We start from the raw sequence: 18,604 nt of genomic DNA, 5'->3' as shown, positions 1-18,604 counted from the left end.
AGGATGTGGTGAGAGACGCCATTTCTCATAGATCTGCTGTGTTTTCCTGTAAGTGAAGATGTTATCTTCTGATCTAGAATGAGTGTGTTGGCCTAAAAATAAAAATAGGGGGTTGTTGACTGCAGGTGTGTACTGCGTAGGACAAAAGTGCATTTAGGGAATCTTTGAAAAGCAGAAAAGCACACTGTCTTCCGACAGTGTGCTTTTCTGCTTTTCAAAGATTGCTCTTTACTCCGTCCTGATGAAGGTCTGACAACCGAAACGTCGTTTAATAAGGAGCAACAATGTGTCAAAAGTGGACCATCTATCCATAAATGCTTCAAATTAGACACACGCGTTCCTCCACTCCACCACAGGGAGTGCAGTGCCCGGCCTTGAGTCGGTCTGACCCACAGTTTTCCAGAACCGCCACTAAAGGCTAGCTCTGCCCAGGCTCTGGACAGGGCCGCCGCCTATGCAGGCTCTGGACAGGGCCCAAATTAGCCAATTGATTACACCTGATCACCCCTGCATGGATCTTCACTTTTTTCTTATCAGAGTTCTATTAAAAGTTGAGAATAGTTTAACATTTTCAGAAATGTATAATGCGTGTGTAATGCTTTTTTATCATCTGTCCAATCAGGTGTGTCTCTCTGTGCCGTGCTGTCAGCGGAAGCAGCCACACTCACACTGTACCACCACCAGGCCAGCCTCCCTCCACCTCCACTGGGCTCACAAAAACACTATCAACCTGAATTACCTCAAATTCACAATCCAGTCAGGTGAAAAGTTAAATGGTATAGCCTACCTTTTTCCTATATATCAATGCATTGCTGTATTGAAATTGAGATTAGTTTTGTTCTAATTTCACAGCTTGTGCTTGAATTGATGATTGCTTACTTGTAAATGGCTGTACAAAAGTATAAATGTACAAGTAAAACATTAGGTCAAAGTGGTTATACTGGTTATGTGATGCCATGTTAATAAATGTTACTGTGGACCCCCTGGAAGCCCCTTCAAGGACCACTGGCGCGCACGCACGCACGGCACGCACAGTGGGGTTTGACTGCATGGGATCTTTTTTTAAAGACTGTAAGCACATCCTGTGGTTTAAACCGTTCAGGTAAACACTTTTTGAAAACAAGTTTTTGATGAGACATGATCAATAGTGTTAGTGGTGTGTGCGTGCGTGCGTGTGTGCGTGCGTGTGTGCGTGCCTGCCTGCCTGCCTGCCTGCCTGCCTGCCTGCCTCTATAGAAGTGTGAGTGTCCCCAGATCTATGTGCCGCATTCCTGGCTCTTACTGATTGTAGTTTTGGTGTCATTCAGGTGTTTTTGGTTTGGAAAAACACGGATCTGCTTCCTGTTTGTAACTATATCCACACAAAATGTATATAATCCAGCACTGAGTCTGTGAAATTATTCACGTCAGCGCTGCCGGGCCACTACAAATATCCCAGTCTGTGGTGCTGAAGCAGCCCAGGGATAGCGAGCGTCCTCAGGCCACGTCCTGACTAGCCTGACCTAAGCAGAGACATTTCTGGCCTAGATGGGAGGGTCGCGTCTCAGAAAAGCGCGCACCCTGATTGGATCTCATCGATCTGTCCGTCACCCCCGGCCCCTCCTCTCCCCCCTAGTGCAGCGCTACGTCACATCATTTAGAGCGACGCCCACCCGGAAGGGTTGACTCCCACTTTTAGACTGGTTCAGCCCACGGCTTTTTCCAGGCTTTCATCTTTCACGAAATGAAAGCCTGGGTATCGAGGCTACGTCCTGACAGACCTGACTTTGAGCCTACTAGATCAGATTTTTGGTGTGTACCATTGATTGATTTAAATATTTATTAACAGTTTGCAGAATTACAGTACATTTCAAGCACAAACTCAATACAAAGACTGTCAACTGTGAGTGGACGACCCAATTAGGCATTACACTTGTTTACAACAGGGTCCACCATGTTCAATTCATCAAAACATTTAGAGACGTACACATAGACACTTCTATATAGTTACAGAACAGGAATTAATCATAAAGGAAGCAAAAAGGGAAAAGAAAAATATACAGTGAGGGGAAAAGGGGGGGGGGGGGGGTGGGGGGGGGGATTCAGATTGTACGGGGGCCACTTTCGAATTGCAGCCGTCCGTAGGTTGTGGAGTTGTGTTCTGAACTCAAATGCAACCACTCAAGAGGCAGGAAGACAGTTAAGAACTTTATTGTCCAAATAAAGCAGGATAATGACAATGTATAGATATACAGTATATATCCATATAAATACATAAATACTCTATAGTATAATTAGGTAGATATGTATCTATGAGAATATATAACGCTATACTTAGGGGAATTCCAAGGGGGTAGTCGAAGACGAGCTTGTAGATCGGCAGCCAAACAAACAGTCCAAGGGGTGACGAACTCCAGGAGTGGCACGGCAGATAGCCAGGTCTGGAGGATGAGAGGAACAAACTAGAAAAAGTGCCCTTCTGGGCACAGGTCTCCACCAGGATAGGAATGTAGGACATTGCAACTTGCCTTCATCTGGTGGTTGGATAAAAGGGCAACAAAAGTAAATTATCCACAGATCCGTGCAGTTAGAGGTAAAAACACTTTTCGGCCAGTTATAGCGCCACCTTGAGGCTGAGTTGAAATTGTTCATGTGGCATTTTGTCCTCGGCCTAGTGGGAATGTGCGTGCACAATTTCACAGAAATCACGCAATGTGTTCATGATTTGCAGCATTTTGTTTGAAACTGAGCACTCCCGTGTACTTTGGAAGCCAATCAGGATGGAGTCTGAGAAATCTGAAAGAACCATTTCGTTAAATGGCTCTAGAGAGACTGTGTACCAATTTGCGCGATGTTTGGACAAAATCTGTAGGTGTACTGTGCAAAAACTTGTTTTGCACAAAGCGGCCTCCTGGTGGCGCTATAACAGGCCGTTCTGGAAATTTTCCAGAGAAAGGTTGGAAAAAACCTGGAAAAGGTTCATCGTTGGCATCCAGGGAGTGTGTGTGCAAAATTTGGCATCGACCGGGTTAATGGTGCCGGAGATTAGCTGCTCACGGACACACACACGGACGGACGGACGGACGGACGGACGGACGGAGTGCAAAACATACTCTCCCCCCATGCCTTCGGCCTGGTGGAGACAAAAAGGTGTGTTTTAAGATTTCGTTTAAAAATGTCCACAGATTCAGAGAACCGTAGATCCCTTGGCAGGCTGTTCCACAGCACAGGGGCATAGTAGCTAAAGGCGGCTTCTCCATATTTCTTTGTGTTAGGGGTCTCTGGAATCTCTAGGAGACCAGCACTAGATGATCTAAGGGGTCTGCCGGGCACATATAAGTTTCGCCCGAGACTCGTATGCACCGTCCCAGCCGTCCCGCCAATTTTGAAGCGTATGCACCGTCCCAGCAAATGACGTAATGACTAATTGTGCCTGATACGGCAGAGGTGCCAGATTACATACATGTACAGTATACATAGGAGCATTACCTTTAATCCTCCCGACACTAAAACATATTGTCAAGGAAATGTGGGATACCTGAGTTATATTTAAGGACATCATAAACCAAGGCATGAGCAGCTGTTAAGCCACAAGAAGCTATTCTCTGTTCCCACTGACATTTGACCTGTGACTTGTGTGTTAGGACCCACCTTCTCCCCGAGGGGGGGTAGGGAAGGTATTTAAGCTGAAGTCTGACTGAGATGGTGTTGGGTCAGTACGGTGTTCCATTGTAAACGCTTCACTGCTGTCCACGTATTCGAATACAATCTATTCCAATACTCTGAAACTCTGAATTGTGTCTGCCTCATTATTGTGTTTCAACTGTGTTATATGTGCCCACCGACAGATTGCCTTAACAATATCGTCATTACGTCACGTGCTTGTTGCCTACTAGTGTGCAACAAGCAAGTATGCACTCGACAGAGTGCAGTTCTAGTTGTATATTATGTTGCACAACAGCGATGCAATGCGTTGTGACCCTGTAGTTTAGATCAAGTCGGACATTTCGTTTTTTTAAATTATTTGAAACTTTTTGCCTATAAAATAGGGATTTATTATTAATAGATTAATTTATGTACGATTAAATCAATTTGTTTAACAGTTGCACAAATAACTGTGATAAATAGATTCACAGTACAGAATAATTCACAAAGTAATTTGATATTCTTTCACCACCATGTTACTAATACGTACAGGGTTAGGGTTAGGAAAGGAACAGTATGTATAATGTAGACTATTCCTTTGGACCATAACAGTCACATGATACAAGTGCATCACATTACAACCATTTTGTTTAAATACAGAATGAATCACGTCAAATGTCTTTCGCTGCATGTACTGTGCGGCCGAATGTAAGTCACTCATGTGTGCCGTGAACAAAACAAAAACAATTGAGCCTTTGTTCAGCATTGCTTTTGCATTGTACAGTCCAAATAAATTGCAGTGTCGCCAAAAAGGCAGAAGGAGCGAGAGCACTTTCATCATCATCATCGTCATCATCATTTTTCGACCGCGGTCGAGATCATGGATTTCACAATGCCACGCCAGACTTTCCGGTCCTTCATTGCCATCCCCAGTTTCTGCTTACTGATGCATGTGTCCCTAGCGATGACATCAGGGAACGACAGTTCTCTACCTCTGGTCTGCTTTGAGGCAGGACTCCAGAGAAGAAGGGAAGATATAACCTCATTGTCAGCTCTGTAGCAGTGGCCGGCAAACTGTGTTCTTCTGGATCGGACTAGTGAAGAAACACGGGGAAGGTTGCCGTATATTAGATTAGTCGATGGGTGGCTCTTCCAAGACAGATTTTATTTTCCGCTCTCATTAGAAGGCGGGTGTAAGTGCCATCCAACCGTTTCTCTAGTTTCTTTGAAAGTGTCCATGTCTCGGAGCCATAGAGTAGAATCAGCTCAACGGTCGTCCTAAATATTTTTACTTTTAACATCTTACTACTGGGATGACCAGATCTTATGCATGTCATTGCAGGCTGACCAGGCCATACCCTTCCTAGTTTGAAAGGAGTGTTTCCAAGAACTGATGAACCAAGAAGTAAGGAAGACATAGTTGTGTCAGTCAGCCAGCCAGCCAGCCATCCAGTTATAGACGATAGAGTTAATAGCTCACGGCTATTCAAACTATTCAAAAATGTTATTTAAAATAGTAAAAGAAAAGGCAATGCACCTATAGTTTAGGGATAATTGGGCTCTCCCCATTTCCTGTCAACCTAAAGAGGGATTTAAAATATATATGTTCAAAGGTTTGCACACATTTTCACTATTTACCCAAAGATGACTTTTCAATCTTGTAAATCTTGTAATATTACTGCCAGTTGGAGTTTCCATGTTAGATTGAAGATATTGATAACAGCTTCCTGTCAGAATGTATGTGAAAGCTTTAAATGTGACCACATCCCCCCCCCCCCCCCCCCCCCCACACACACACACACACACACACACACACACACACACACACACACACACACACACACACACACACACATGAACAGATACAGATGCAGAGAAAACTTTATGCAAAAACTTGATGCTAGTTCTGTGACTGTTAGTTTTACAAAACTAGTTATAGCCTGCCAGCCATAGCCAGCCAGTCAGCCAGCCATATAGCCAGTGAGCCAGCCAGCCAGCCAGTTATCCAGTTATAGACAATAGCCAATGTACAAGCGGTAGTCAATGTAGATTGGCTATTTAAACTATTCAAAAATGTTAAATAAAAAAGGGATAATTAGGGATAATTGGGTTTAGCATGGACGAAAAGAGAGCCCCTAGGCTCAATGTAGCCTCTCTCTCCCCATTTCCTGTCAACCTAGTAAAGACTGCTTTAAAATATATATATTCAAAGGTTTGCACACATTTTCTACTATTTATAGAAAATAGCAGAGTTCTGCACAAAGGGGCACTATAGGCTTCAGAATCATTTAGGGACCCCAGAATCATTTAGGGAGATGTTTGGAGTGAGTGTGGAACTATAGTGGCCTTCTGGAGTGAGTGTGGAACTATAGTGGCCCTCTGGAGTGAGTGTGGAACTATAGTGGTCCTCTGGAGTGAGTGTGGAACTATAGTGGCCCTCTGGAGTGAGTGTGGAACTATAGTGGCCCTCTGGAGTGAGTGTGGAACTATAGTGGCCCTCTGGAGTGAGTGTGGAACTATAGTGGCCCTCTGGAGTGAGTGTGGAACTATAGTGGCCCTCTGGAGTGAGTGTGGAACTATAGTGGCCCTCTGGAGTGAATGTGGAACTATAGCGGCCCTCTGGAGTGAGTGTGGAACTATAGTGGCCCTCTGGAGTGAGTGTGGAACTATAGCGGCCCTGTGGAGTGAGTGTGGAACTATAGTGGCCCTCTGGAGTGAGTGTGGAACTATAGTGGCCCTCTGGAGTGAGTGTGGAACTATAGTGGCCCTCTGGAGTGAGTGTGGAACTATAGTGGCCCTCTGGAGTGAGTGTGGAACTATAGTGGCCCTCTGGAGTGAGTGTGGAACTATAGCGGCCCTCTGGAGTGAGTGTGGAACTATAGTGGCCCTCTGGAGTGAGTGTGGAACTATAGCGGCCCTCTGGAGTGAGTGTGGAACTATAGTGGCCCTCTGGAGTGAGTGTGGAACTATAGTGGCCCTCTGGAGTGAGTGTGGAACTATAGTGGCCCTCTGGAGTGAGTGTGGAACTATAGTGGCCCTCTGGAGTGAGTGTGGAACTATAGTGGGCCTCTGGAGTGAGTGTGGAACTATATAGTGGCCCTCTGGAGTGAGTGTGGAATATAGTGGCCCTCTGGAGTGTGTTTTATTATTAATTAATTCCTGCCATGAATTTAAAAAAAAAACTACTATATAACATTATTTTATTGAATTGCGATCATACATAAAAACCTTCTGTTAACACTGTTAAGTTCTTTACCAAAAATAGTTGATCTACAAGCTCACAACGCGGACGTCGCGTTGCTTAACCCATTCAGGACGGGGAACCCCTTTTGGTGTTTTCAGCATTATGTTATGCTTTAGCTGTTGAAAAATAACCACTGACATAGAAACATAGGTTTTTTCAGAAAACTTTCAGGATTTAGAAGGCATTTGTAGAATCGGCCTCAGGTCTAAATGGGTTAAGTAGATTGGCTATATTTTATTTTTATATGTGGGGTAATGATCGATTTTGTCGTCATCTGGGACAATGTGAGCTTCCACCGGGCTGCTGAAGTGCGTGAGTGAGTGGTCCCAGCCTCCAGGACCATGACCCACATTGTTCTATTCCTTCCACCTTATTCTCCTTTCCGGGAATCCTTGAGGAGTTCTTTTCAGCTGTGGAGGTAACAGAACCCACAGAGCCGGGTCACACTGCTCCAGGCCATGGAGGAGGCTTGTGGCGACGTGAGTGTTGAGGCCTGTCGGGGCTTTATGCGCAACTCGCGGCGTTTCTTCCAACGCTGCTTGGACAGGGAGAACATCACCTCACCTGTGATGTGGACGAGGCCCACTGGCCCACTGGCCAGACAGGCATGAAGAGTTTGAGCAGGCTGGTTTTTACCGAGTGGGGGTCCCCGGGGGTCCCCGGAACATCCAGCCCACCCCCCCAGGAACGTGCCCAGGGGGGGTCGGCGATGACGAGATGCTGACAGGCTGCTGGGGTCTTCGTTCGGGAGTGGCGGCCCTCGCCTCGTCCTCCGTGTCTTGGTTACGCTATGTCGTGCCCCCAACAAAATCTGAGGCTGGGAAAAAAAGCATTGCTTATTTCGGACCCTGGTCTTGGAATGACCTAGAGTCCAGACTCAAACTGGCTGCTGTGATTCCCCTAGTGAGCTTTAAATGGATTGCCATCATGGGCACACTTCCCATACACTGCTCCTGCTTTGACGTATAGCAACTGTCTGCTTGCTTTTTTAGTGAACTAGCAATTCCCGTTGCTTAGATCTTTTAGTCCTTATTGGTCGCGTTCCTGTTCTCCCTTTTAGCTTCTTTGGTAGTGGGTACTGTATTTATGAGCATTGTATGTCTGTCCTGTTTTTTTGTTGTTATTTTTTGTTTACTGGCAGAGTTGTGTCACTTATTTTGCCTATTGTTCTGGCCAGTTCACACTTGTAAAAGAGACTTCAGTCTCAATGTGGTTTTTTACTGGTTAAATAAAGGTTAAATAAAAATAAAACTGAGGGGGGTCCGCACTCTGCATCCTGCTTCCAGTCGTCGAGGACTCACCGCCGCCCAGTTTCCCATTAATGTTTCCCATTAATGAGGATTTAGTTGACACAATGGAATAAAATGGCGATTGTATTCAGTGTGGGGCAGACGGCCTGTCACAGCCAGATTTGGGAGACCAGTAATAAATACTTAGGCATACACAACTGAACAAGACCAAATTGGATGAGAACTCTCTTCAGGTTAAACCTTGGTCACACAAGGCCCTGTAGCTTTCCCTCAGGACTGTTACCCGTGTTAAAGCCCACAACCAACTGACTATAGTCTGTCCCTGCAGCCTCCCTTAATGTAGGAGTGGATCCTACCACAGGACAGAATCAATTAACAACCTTCCTTCTCATAAACTACTTATACATACTTCCATAAATAATCAATTGTGTAAAAGTAACCTAAACAGAGTTGATGGCATGAAGAGTCATCATGGAAAAGGAGTGTCAAGGGTTTAGCATTTTGTGAGTGAGGTTTTCAGTTTTATATTAAAAAGATGATAATCTTCACGGCATTGTCTTTTTTCAAAATATTGATTATATTGATAATTAATCAATCAAGGGTTGATATGATGATGAGCTGACTACGCATGCACGCACACACGCACGCACACATGCTGCAAGAACGGGTCATTAGTGCAAATTGTATGTAAATAGAGGCAGGCTACAATATTAAATATTACATTTAGAAAATTATGTTTTGATTGTTGACAGGTGTAGTGGTGTACTTAGTGTTTACTGCAAGTTGAGTTTCCATGTCAGATTGAAGATATTGATAACGGCTTCCTGTCAGAAGGTATGTGAAAACTTTAAATGTGACCACACACACACACACACACACACACACACACACACACACACACACACACACACACACACACACACACACACACACACACACACACACACACACACACAGATTAACAGATAAACATGTATAGAGGAAACTTGATGCGTCGACAGCATATTCTTACAGATATAAGGGACGACTCGTCTACTTGTGTGACAGTTAGTTCAGACTCCAATCAGTCTCAGCCAGCCCGTCCGTCAGCCAGCCAGCCAGCCAGCCAGCCAGCCCGTCCGTCCGTCCGTCCGTCCGTCCGTCAGTCCGTCCGTCCGTCAGCCAGCCAGCCAGCCAGCCAGCCAGCCAGCCGGCCAGCCAGCCAGCCGGCCGGCCAGTCGGCCATTCGGCCAGCCAGACGATTTGTTTGTCAGCCAGCCAGTTTGTTCATCAGTCAGTCAGTCAGTCAGTCAGTCAGTTTATAGTCAGTCAGTCAGTCTCAGTCAGTTTATAGTCAGTCAGTCAGTTTATAGTCAGTCAGTCAGTCAGTCAGTTTATAGTCAGTCAGTCAGTCAGTCAATCAGCCAGTTTGTTCATCAGTCAGTCAGTCAGTCAGTCAGTAAGTATATAGTCAGTCAGTCAGTCAGTTTATAGTCAGTCAGTCAGTCAGTTTATAGTCAGTCAGTCAGTCAGTCAGTTTATAGTCAGTCAGTCAGTCAGTTTATAGTCAGTCAGTCAGTCAGTTTATAGTCAGTCAGTCAGTCAGTTTATAGTCAGTCAGTCAGTCAGTCAGTATATAGTCAGTCAGTCAGTCAGTCAGTCAGTCAGTCAGTCAGTCAGTTTATAGTCAGTCGGTCAGTCAGTCAGTCAGTTTATAGTCAGTCAATCAATAAGTTTATAGTCAGTCAGTCAGTCTATAGTCACTCAGTCACTCAGTCAGTCAGTTTATAGTCAGTCAGTCACTCAGTCAGTCAGCCAGCCAGCTGGCCAGCCGGCCATTCGGCCAGCCAGACGATTTGTTTGTCAGCCAGCCAGCCAGTTTGTTCATCAGTCAGTCAGTCAGTTTATAGTCAGTCAGTCAGTCAGTCAGTCAATCAGTCAGTCCAGACTCCTGTGAATCCGTTCGAGACTCCTGTGAATCCGGTCCAGACTCCTGTGAATCCGGTCCAGACTACTGTGAATCCGGTCCAGACTCCAATGGGACTGACAGGAATGGGTGGAATCCTGATGCTGTTCCTCTTGTTGTGGCGTGCAGGTAGGATTGTATTTTAATGATTGTTGGTTTTAAATGATTGATGATGCTCTTTTTATCACTCTGTGGTTTGTGTTTTTTGGTCAAAATTCTTTGACTTGTTGTTCCATTCTGACCTGAGCTGTCAGGTTGTCCACAACCTGCTCACAGACCAATAATGACCTGGCATTAGAAATGCACTATTATGCAATGTGGCCCTCTGGAGCATAGACTGTAAAAAATATGGACAAAGCGTTCCCCGGGTCTAACATGAACGTAAAATGAAGCCTGTAATAATATGCTAATTCTTTTGGTATCTTTTGGTACCAGCTGGCCATTGGCTGGCTCCGTTTTGTACCAGCTGGTCATTGGCTGCCCAGACAACGAGGCGGGTCTTCCCCCCTTCTTCTCCGTTGGTTTTTATTTTGACTCGAGTGGGAGGAGAAGACTCTTGAGTGGGAGGGGAATCCCGATCATAGACTGTAACGGTAGCCACGCCCCTCAGAACATACGCGACATTATGGTCATTTTTTTTATTAATGGGACCATAATTTTCCAAAAAGAATATTATGACATTAGAAATGAGACTTTAAACTAGTGACTGGAAGAAGAAAGTATTCATGACCATGTTTATTAAGGTAATACAGTCTAGGTGAAGTTGGGCCAAAATACATGGGCCTCTATGGAGCTATGGGGCTTTTTGGGTCCAGTCCAGCGCCACAACAGGCCATTATATGAACTACCGATTTCAAATGAGGCTTCACGAAATATCTGGCTGACTGCCCCCCTGCTCTGGAGTGAGTGTGGAACTATAGTGGCCCTCTGGAGTGAGTGTGGAACTATAGTGGCCCTCTGGAGTGAGTGTGGAACTATAGTGGCCCTCTGGAGTGAGTGTGGAACTATAGTGGCCCTCTGGAGTGAGTGTGGAACTATAGTGGCCCTCTGGAGTGAGTGTGGAACTATAGTGGCCCTCTGGAGTGAGTGGAACTATAGTGACCCCCTGGAGTGAGTGTTAAAATATAGTGGCCCTTTGGAGTGAGTGTGGAACTATAGTGGCCCTCTGGACTGAAAATACGTGACTAAATTTGACTGAGGGACTGCCATTGGATTTTCGTTTTTTTTTTTGGTTGTTCAGTTTGACCCACCAGTTTTGGAGATATGGCTTATAGAGTAATGTCTTGCAGAAAACAGCAAGTTGAGAAAACAGGTTTGAAAGGTTTAAAACCTAGCTATACATGTTTAAGCATTTATTTCATATTTACATGTCAATTAAGACATGCTCTAGTAGTATACGAGTCTGCCTGTGCTATTAACTCATTTTTGGAAAAATAAAATAAAAAGTGACCCTCTGGAGTGAGTGTTAAAATATAGTGGCCCTTTTGGAGTGAGTGTGGAAATAGCGTGTCACACCCCATCTCTCTCCCCATTTCCTGTCAACCTACTGTCCTGTCAATAAATGCATAAACAAGCCCCAAAAAACTAGTTTAGTGTTATCTCTCGTTATATTGCTGCTGATGGAACTAGTGCAGGGCTGGGCAACCTCAGACACGGTGACACTGGCACAGGGAGGGGGATCACTGGCACACTGGCATACTGTATATATGTGAAAAGAGAGGATGTTCTTATTTTAGAATTGAATATAAAACTAAAATGCAGTCAATTAAATGTAAGTTCATCACATCTGTATGTAGATTACATCCTGCACATAATTATACATTCAATTGCTCTGAGTTTGATCAATACATCTTGATGTGGAAAGAAAGAAAGAAATAAAGAAAGGTTATGTCCTGTATCTGGACAATCAAAATATGTTGGATATTTTCTATGTTGATGTGATTTCATAAACTTATCAAGGAAATAAAAACATGACGCTTCATGTCAAAAAGGTTGCCGACCCCGGGTTCCAGAGAGAGAGAGAGAGAGAGAGAGAGAGAGAGAGAGAGAGAGAGAGAGAGAGAGAGAGAGAGAGAGAGAGAAAGGGAAAGACAGACAGAGGCAGGCAATTTTATTTAAAAAAAAAGATAACATTCACGGCATTCTTTTTTTTTCCAAAACACATTGATTTTATTGGTAATTAATAAATAATAATACATATATATTTTAAAGAGGGGAGGGGCTGTTTTCAGTGTGTTGAATAAGGGGCGTGGCCCAAAATGAATTGCAATCGTAATCGTTCAAGGTTATATGTGAAGTGAGGTGCGCTAATATATTAAAGTCTAACTCATGTTGATTAGGTGATGTAATGTTGATGTAAAACAAACGGTGCCAGCACAAACATTAAACGCCATTAAACCATAAAGAGACAATATGACGTGAATGACACATTATGACGTAAATGTTCCCTTCATTGTCGTTTGCGTTTACAAGACAAACATTAAACCTGTGTATAGGAGGGGCTAGCGCCCCTCAAAAATAGATTATTATATAAATCGTGGATCATGGTCAATTCAGTGGTTGAAAGATGAGTACCATTAACATCCTAATTCCTATATAAGGCAAAAATGTCTAGATTCTGAATTAGTTTTGCACAAAAACCTTTGTGATGACGGCTATATAGCCGTTTTTAGGTCAAGGAGTGTTTTTTATATGTAATGCTTGGAGTGGATTCAGAATCATGAATAACCCATATAGTTTCACACGTCACATGCTACTTAATACAGAGACAACGTAAATGACAGTTATGACACAAGCACTGTATATCACACAAAACCGGACAATTATGTGTCCGGCCAGAGGTTGAGTTGGGAGGAGGACAGGTGGTTCTAAAACCGGACTGTCCGGCGTGAAACCGGACGTCTGGCCACTCTTTCTGCCAACTTTTGCCATTTTTGCGAGATGCAAGCAGCAGCATTAAAACTTGAAGCGACCACGGGGCTGCACTGCAGAATGTAAACACGGGTCGTAAAGCGTTGTGACATGCTGCCTTACGGTGCTGAAAAGTGCCGTAAAAACGGCTCGGGAAATAAGGAAAAGAACCAAATTCATTTAAAAGGTTTATATTCTAAATGTCCGTAAGGCACTAAGGCATATAAATATTGATTAAAAAAACGATAACGAATGCCATTTTGTCTATCATTTCAGTTCGTTTTAGTTAGTTTTGTGAACACACAATACAGTTTTAGTTTAGTTATCGTTTTTTAATTTATTTTAGTTTCAGTTTAGTTTCAGTTAACTAAAATGTTTTTTTAATTCTAGTTTTCGTTTTTTCGTTAGTTATAGTTAACTATAATAACCTTAATTGGGTCGTAGTCTAGATGTGTTCATGTAAAAAAATCTCACCAGGTTGATATAAATAGTATAAAATTGTCTCACGCAACAAAGTATTATATACTACAGACGAACCAGATTGTTAGCCTTGACCTTTTTCTCATTTATAAATGACACAATCATTTTTCAACATATAAAGTTCATATTCTTAGGGATTTGTGATGTAACAAGCAGAGCGGCCAGTCTACGCGGCCTGCAGGCAGCAGCACAAGTCATGTTTATACTTAGTCGTAAGACAGTGTCACGCCACGAACATAGCAGATCTACAAGCCCACATGTCATGGATTTGTTGTGTTTTGTTGTGAATTTGTTTGAATTTTGTTGTGAATTTGTTGTGAATCAACAATCAAGTTTTTATTTGCCAGTAACTTGTACTTGTAGGAGCAGTGTAATGCTATTGTTCCGCAAATTGTGCTACAATATTATATTAAAGCAGAAGTGGCAAAAGTTTTTATTATTTTTTTTACGCACCATTATAATGTTCTTATTTTGATCATAAGACCCAATTACTGAAAGTCAGTCGGGGTGCATACTTAGTTTAGACTAGTTATTGGTTAGACATGGGTTAAGGTTAGGGGGGGGGGGGGCATCCTTTTGTCCGGCATAGGCCCGACGGGGCATACGTCCGACACTGCGCTGGGGGTCGGGAGAGGGTTGGGGTTAGGTTTAGGTGTCTGCCCCGGGGGAGGTTAGGGTTAGGGTGAGGGTTTAAGGTAGGTTGTCGATCGGACCAATGCTCCGTCGGATCAAAGTATAGTAACCAAGGTTATGTTTAGGTGTGCTGCCCCGTGGGAGGTTAGGGTTAGGGTGAGGGTTAAGGTTAGGTTTAGGTGTTCTGAACCGTGGGAGGTTAGGGTTAGGGTGAGGGTTAAGGTTATGTTTAGGTGTGCTGCCCCGTGGGAGGTTAGGGTTAGGGTGAGGGTTAAGGTTAGGTTTAGGTGTTCTGAACCGTGGGAGGTTAGGGTTAGGGTGAGGGTTAAGGTTATGTTTAGGTGTTCTGAACCGTGGGAGGTTAGGGTTAGGGTGAGGGTTTGAGATAGGTTGTATAGTCGACAATATGTCATATTAGGAGTCCTACTAACTAAACCATACATGGTAAATGGCGTCCCCACTTAATGCGGCCCGCAGGTTAATAGCAGAATACTCCTATATTATTGATTTCAGCTAATTACTACAATTCAAATGCTATTGTCTTTTTTAAATATTAAAAGGTTATACTTTTCAGGATTCCAATTCAGAAATAGCAAAAATAAATGAATAAATCAGGATTTCAATTAAAATATAGCAAACATAGCTGATCTACAAGCTCAAAATGCATTATCAGTTCCTCCAGATCTGCCATGTCCGCCGCGTCACGCCGTTGACCGTTGTACGACAAAGCATAAACTGCTGTCTGTCTGTCTGTCTGTCTGTCTGTCTGTCTGTCTGTCTGTCTGTCTGTCTGTCTGCCTGTCTGTCTGTCAGAATGCTGAAGCACTGAGAAAGGGCAGTATGTCGAAATGGCAGTATGTCGAAATGGCAGTATGTCGAAATGGCAGTATGTCGAAATGGCAGTATGTCGAAATGCCGGCATGTGACCCTGAGAAAGCACTGTTACGCCTTTTGTCTTCGTCATTTTTTTTCCCAACTTGACTACAGGAGCAGTGGTCTCAAAAACCTGCTAGAAAAAGACTCGCTCACTATATAAAAAATGAAGGAAAACTCTAACAGACCGAGAAATATATTTTATTTTAACATAAAAGTACATTACAAGTAGCAAACATTTTGGTCCTAAGACCTTCATCAGTGCTATAATATACCGGTAGTCTTTTTCTGTCAAGTTTTACTGCCTGTCAGAATGACCTCTACTTTTAATCATTTGACGGAAACAAAGAACACATGTGAGAAACGCATCAGAAAAGATAAGAGAAAAATGCCGGTGCGAGATCATGTTAGATGTGTGAAAAGTGACAATACTATTGACAATATCCTTAGCCACTGAAGAGGCAGGACTCAGCAGCCAGGTGGACACCACAGGTGGGTCTGGCATGGGACGTGCACACATAGACATCAAAGGGGGCTTCAGCCCCTGCCCTTTTGCCCGTCTGTAAAATAACTGCCCTTTCTGTGGTGAAAGAAATGCAAAATGCAACTCCTTTCCTTTCCAACATGCTGGAAGGCAGCGCATTCAGGAGAATTGCTTTTCTTTTACCAAGTCTCCTGAACTTGAACATATTTGTTTTGAAATACACTAGCTAAAGAGTGCTGGGTTGTGCCCCCCAAAAAAGCTGATCTACAAGCTCTCAACGCGTTGTGAGCTTGTAGATCTGCTATTTTCGCTGTTTTTGTCCAAAAGTGCCCTCTTACGGGATTTGAGCCCCTGCCCCTCTAACACTCTCTGCATGTCCCTGGGGTATGCAGGAAGCATGTTCATGACGTCTAGATATTAGATCTATAGGACATTTATTATGATATCTCTGCGGTCGGGGAGAAAACAACTCCAAAATGTTCATTAAAAAAAACTATTTTAGATAATGCACACTGCCTCATCAAAATTGATATTGTGACTTTATATATTGTCAATTGCTATTCCCGACAGTGACGATAGATACATTATTTGGTAACACTTTACAATAATATGGCCACAAATCATTAGCAGTCATTAGCATGACTCATTAAAGGGGCATTTCAAACATGTGAGACGCTCGATTCATACTTTGATTTTATCAGACACGCCCCCTCAATTACAAACACTAATTGTAATTTCAAACTCAAATTTGAATACCATGATGGATTCATCTAAAACATCCGTCCTTGGTTCAGGTGACTGAATACTGTGACACGTCTGCAGGGGCCATGCATTTTCTTTCTATAAATAAATAAAAAGGTATAATTGCAAAAAACACAGCCCCTCATGAACTAGAATTAGAGGGACAATTATTTGTTGTTTTTATCTTGTTTGAAGTAATAAGGATAAAATGCACATCAAATATCAAAATATTGAATGAATCATTAACAGGTTAAATACTGTCTGGGGTAGACCTATGTTTGAAAGTGAAATATCCCTTGAAACATCCTGCAGTGTTCACTTTTCTCTCATGCCAATGAAGCCAATTGAATTTAATTGAATTTAATTGAATTGTGCACGCATGCACGAGCGCACGCATTTGTAAACTACAAATAAAACATCTCATTCATTTAAAAACCGATGCATTGTTGCATCGATTTCATTAACACAAGTCGATTCAAATTAGAATTAGAATGAAAGAAAATATATATTTTCAATTGTTTTCCCCATATTATATTTTTTGCTCTGTGTGCGTGTGTAGCCTACATAATTCAAACTGTAGGATTGGTTATTGTGACGGACAGAAGTCATTCCTTCCCTTTGCAAAGCGTACCGGAGCGCACTCGCCTATTAGTTTGCATTGCATTCAGAACGCGCCCTTAATTAAGAACCATAACTGCATCTGCATCTGTGTGTGGCTCTCAGCGGTGTCCCACTATTAGCGACTTTAAGCAACGACGGATACGGCAGTCAGCTACAGCAACCGGGAATGGATCAGTGCTCGATACATAAACCTGCTCTCCGTCGCAGCCCTTTCTACTACGGGAGAACCTACACTTACACGTAGTGTCTACAACGCCATGTCATAACCATGTTTATTGAAATTATAGCTGTCATACATTTACACCGATTGCTCCATCACCTCTCTTATGCTGTGTCCATATTGACTGGCTGAATGGCTGATGTTGAACTGCACTGTGGCAGAGAAGTAACAGATAGAAGCGCGCAAACTTTATCCCCAGACTAGATCCCCCCCCCCCCCCCCCTCCTTGCTGATGCAGTGACTGTCCTGTTTCTGGTTTAGCTTTACGCACGGGACGCATGAGTCTCCGGTCAGAGTGGGTTGTTGTTTATTTGCATGGCTCAGAAAATAAGTAACATGAGAAGGTTATCGAGTTGTATAGGAGGAGGAGAATGAATACATGTTCACGTCGTGAGCGTGGAAGGTCAGCAGATTGTATTCTGGTGTTGTGCTGCTGGCTGCTATAAATGTTAATATAGACCTATGTCTTCTATTGTGTTCTGAAGGTCAGGCTGCTGTACTGCCACTAGTGTTAATGTTATATTTTGTATTGTGTTCTCGGCTGCGCTGTGTGCCAATTATGCCCCCTCAGGCCCTCTCCTGTTGACTGTGTTCTCTTTTCTGGTCTGACAGTGCAGGCACACTTGCGTGTGTGTGCCTGCACTGTTTAGTATTTACTATTACATTTTTATGTTTTGATAATCAGCGCTTTTCCATATAGATACAGTGTGCCATATTGGAGAGGTCACTGTGTGCAGTGCCCCCCCCCCCCCCTGTTCTGTAGAACACTGTTGTTATGCAGAGTTGTGGTGATTAGACTCCATTAAAGCTATCATCTGTAGAGAAGCTCCTCTGGTTGTGGAACAGTCAAGGTTGAAGCTCTGCTTCTCAAGGCTCTACCTGGGTCATAGACTGTAAAAAAAAATATGGACAAAGCGTTCTCCGGGTCTGATATGGACGTAAGATGAAGCCAGTCAGTCCTTGAATTGTAAATCGCCATCTTTGTAGATCCGTTTGGCCCATTGGCTGGCCCAGACAACGAGGCGGATCTTCCCCCCTTCTTCTTTGTTGGTTTTTATTTTGACTTGAACGGGGGTGGCTCCCGATCATGGACTGTAACGGTAGCCACGCCCCTCAGAACATACGCAACTTTATGGTCATTTATTTAATAAATGGGACCATAATTTTCCAAAAATAATATTATGACATGAGAAATGAGACGTTAAACTAGTGACTGGAAGCAGAAAGTATTCATGTTTATTAAGGTAATACAGTCTAGGTGAAGTTGGGCCCAAATATATGGAGCTCTATGGAGATATGGGTTTTTTGGGCCCAATGACAGCGCCATATGAACTTTCTGGAAGTCCCGATTTCCTTAGTGGCTTCACAAAATATCTGTCTGACTGCCCCCCTGACCTGGGTACATATACTGTATGTGTCATGCAACCCATTCTGGATGGGAACCCCTTTTGGTGAATTAAGCATTATGTTATTCTTTAGCTGTTGAAAAATAGCAGATCTACAAGCTCATAGCACGGCACCGAGTGCCGCACTACGAGCTTGTAGATCTGCTATTTTCTTTTAATCGTGAAAATGTGGC

This window comes from Protomyctophum parallelum, assembly GCF_964188405.1.
Source record: "Protomyctophum parallelum genome assembly, chromosome: 2".
Lineage (NCBI taxonomy): Eukaryota > Metazoa > Chordata > Actinopteri > Myctophiformes > Myctophidae > Protomyctophum > Protomyctophum parallelum.
Note: the sequence above shows the minus strand (reverse complement) of the source record.